We start from the raw sequence: 3,858 nt of genomic DNA, 5'->3' as shown, positions 1-3,858 counted from the left end.
AACCGGAAGGGAGGAAGCTATTTTGACAAAATGTCGAGCATGCTTACTATTTCCTTTACAATTGGGGACAAATTTGGACTCACACCAGAGCACTACATTCTTAAAATTGGTGGAGGACCCGAACCCCAATCTCCCTGGAAGAGGATAACTTTGAAGCATCTGTCTTAAAATATGGGAAAGAGGATCCAATTATAATGGTTACAGCTTATGATTATCCATTAGCAATTCATGTTGATCATGGTGCATGGGCATTGATTTTTGCTTAGTAGAAGATTCAGCTGGAATCGTGGTGCATGGGCATGACACAACTTTACCTATTACCATAGGGAATATGCTACTACACTGTAAAGTGGTTGCCCATGGGGAAAGGCGATCCCTTCTTATTGATGATTTGCCATTTGGAAGCTATGAAAAGAGCACAAAGCAGGCAGTGGGAACTGCAATCAAGATATTGAAGGAGCATGGCTATGGAGTATTATAAACCAAGTTTGAGGTCTATTGTTGAGACCTACGAACCTTGCTTATATCTTCCTCCTTGTGTGGTCCCTGTTGTGAGTGGTGGCAGTGGCAAAATGAAACCTTAGAGAAACTCAAGCAAGTGCAAAAAAGCATCCACTCCTCCTCCCTTTGCATGGTTCTTCAGCATTTAGAACTTTTTAACCCAATGCAATGTGGTAGGTGTATGCCCAAACTCCACCACTCTGCCAACATCCTCCATGTTCGTGGCATGGTGAAAGACATTGTTGAAATTCTCAAGTGATGCAATCAGCAGGTATAAGGTTATCTTCCCCTCTGCGTGGCATGAGTTAGGATGGCAGTGTGGAGCATGTTAAAAGAAACTTTCAAGAAAATCCATCTCTTGCACAGGAAATTGCGTGCTACCTAGGGCGTGACCTTGGGAAAATCAAAATTAAAAGATTTGCAGATGGAGAGATATATATCCAACTCCAGGAAAATGCCAGAGGTTGTGATGTGTTTCTTATACAACCAACTTGCCCACCAGCAAATGAAAATCTGATGGAGCTTCTTGTAATGATTGATGCTTGTCGTAGAGCATCAGCTAAAAATATTACAGCTGTTATTCCATACTTTGGATATGCTAGAGCAGATCGAAAGACATAGGGATGTGAATCTATTGCAGCAAAACTTGTGGCAAACTTGATAACAGAAGTCAGAGCGAATCGTGTTCTTGCATGCGATCTTCATTTTGGTCATTCCATGGGGTATTTTGATATTCTAGTGGACCATGTATATGGCCAGCCTGTTGTTTTAGATTACCTTGCCAGCAAGATGATTGCATCAAATGATTTGGTGGTGGTATCACCTGATGTGGGTGGTGTTGCTCGTGCTCATGCCTTTGCCAAAAAGTTGTCTGATACTCCTTTAGCTATTGTTGATAAAAGATGGCATGGCCACAATGTTTCTGAGGTTATGAATTTGGTAGGCAAGTGAGGGAGAACGCCATTAAAGTTGCAGAGAAAGCTTAAAAAACACAGTCCTAGGCAAAATAACATTATCCCACATTCACTATGGAGGGGAACTTTTTGATTTTTATAAGTAAATCTCCACCAATGTATAATGTCAAAGCCTCAAGGCTTTTGACGGATGGTGTCAGTTGGGCGCCCAAGCGGACCCCACGTGTGCAGGTACACTTCTTGAGGTGACTGAGGAGGCCGACATGTGGCGACAGGTGGACCTCACATAGGCACAGATCTCAAGGCAGGCAATATTTTACAGAAACAGAGCAAATTAACCAACGAGCAAGTCCCAAGAAGATCGACGGTTGGCGTGATTTTGAAAGCCAAAGATGCACACTGGTACCCTATGTGAAATGGCGAAAGGCAAAATGGCAAAAAGTGTCCACAAAAATTAAGCAGGGTAAAGATCATGCAGGTTCAAGCCGATCCGACGATGTGCATGATTTCACAGGCCGAAGATGATGCAAGTTCAAGCCGATCTGACGATGTGCATGATTTCACAAGCCGAAGATGCTCGCCAGTTAAGGGCTGCGAAATGGCGAAAAGCTCAGGCTGAAAATGCAGCGAAAATGAGGAGTTAAAGACCATGCATCTTGGAGATGATCCAATGGTCAACGTTGATTCGTAAGCCAAAGTTGCTCGCTTGATACCCTTCACAAAATGACAAAAGGTGATGTGGCAGGTCCAGGTGGAGATCTAGCTCGCAGATCCTGTCCAGTGGCGACACATGGTGATGACGTGGCAATGAGCAAGCAGCTTGGTGGCGAACACATGGCAGAGTGATGAGGTGTCATCCCAGAGGGCGCCCGATGGATCCCATCAACGAATCAGAGGTCACCACGTGGCAAGGCGTCAGGCCAAAATCAAAGGCAAAAAATGGATGAAAAATTAAATTAAATGTATAGTCTCAACTATACAAGAATTTCAAAAAAATTAAATGACAGAGCCACACGAGTGATTAATTCGCTCAGAGGCTTATTTTTGGCCAAAATACCAAGTATAATATATCATCGGAAAGCTCTCAGAATGAGCAATCTAACCATATGGTTAATTTTAACCAATTTTAGATATTTTGAGAGTAGTTTCCATGGGAATTAAGAAGATATTTTTGTAGTTAGGGACAAAAAGAGACACTTGGCAAATTTTGATAAACCTAATATTTTTCCCTCTCCTTCTTATTCCCAATTCTTCTCAATTGTAAGGGTTCCAGAATTCTGTGAGAGTGGCTCCAGTTTTCATGGCTTCCATTTTTGAATTACTTGACCCAAATGTGTAAAATTATATGGATCTTTTCAGGGTATAGAGGTTGCAGTGCAGTGTTGTAGATGTGGTTTCTTAGTTGCAGGTCTTACTTGTGTCAGCCATGAGTAAATTTCCCACAATATTGTCTATGTGCATATATTTCATTGTTATGAATTGAATCCTCAAGGAGGCTATAATTTGTCATCTCAAGGAGATCATATGATTGTTTGTAGGCATTCTTCAGTGAAGAGTTTAAATGCTATAATCAGTCATAAACAATGGAATGTGTCCCATATCTGATAAATTTTGTGAATGGAATTAATTAATGCATTAGTATAAGGTGTTAATGTAGGAACATTGTTTAAGGAAAACCAACTTGTGACTAGGATGCACATTTGCAGTTTTGTGTGTGACTCTATTGCCCAATGAACAAGGCATTGGTCTTGCAGATTTGGGGATAATTTCATATTCAAATTAAATCTATTTCCCTTTATGTTTATGGGTTATGTTCTTTCATTCCAAGCTCTTTTTCATCTGTGGTTTATACAGATTTAGCCAATCTGTAGTGTGTTTCTAAATTTGGTGAGTTTGTGGAATGATCTATCTGCTTATTGTTGATGCAATCATATGTCTGTAATTGTTGTATTTAAATGCATCAAAAGGGTGTCCCCCCCTAGGTCTAGCAGAACCTGAAGTGCAGGAGGATCAATTAGGGTCCTATGTTATGTTGTCCAAGCCCTTATGTGTTTCGTAGACTGAAATTGGCCATTTCATAGAAGGATTGCAAGTGTACTTGGGTTAGCCAGATTTGGTGAACAAAACCTACAGTTAAGTATTTTAAAATCTTTGGTAGTAAATGTTATATCAGGAGAGATGATATCATTGGCAAATTTGATCGTAGATGTGATGAAGGCATATTTATTGGTTATTCTAATGAAAGCAAATCATATAGATGTTATAACAAAATATTACAGAGAATTGTTGAGAGTGCTAATGTCAATGTGAATGAGCTGAATAGAGGTAAAATCAGAGTTTATGGGCAAGAACTAGTGGTGGAAATGATTGTATCTGAGTTGGTAGCATCTTTACCGGAACAGAGTGTTGAACCAGTTACTCCGGTAGTATCAAAAAATTCTAC

The 3,858-nt window shown here is 40.3% G+C and overlaps 1 pseudogene; it reads left to right on the top strand.

Moving 5' to 3' along the window:
• Positions 1-244: 244 nt before the first annotated feature.
• LOC131031057 (ribose-phosphate pyrophosphokinase 1-like) lies at positions 245-1,940 on the top strand (annotated as a pseudogene).
• Positions 1,941-3,858: the final 1,918 nt, after the last annotated feature.

Source organism: Cryptomeria japonica, chromosome 5, assembly GCF_030272615.1.
Source record: "Cryptomeria japonica chromosome 5, Sugi_1.0, whole genome shotgun sequence".
Classification (NCBI taxonomy): Eukaryota; Viridiplantae; Streptophyta; class Pinopsida; order Cupressales; family Cupressaceae; genus Cryptomeria; species Cryptomeria japonica.
The sequence above is the reverse complement of the archived record's forward strand: the minus strand, read 5'-3'. Positions and strand labels throughout refer to the sequence as shown.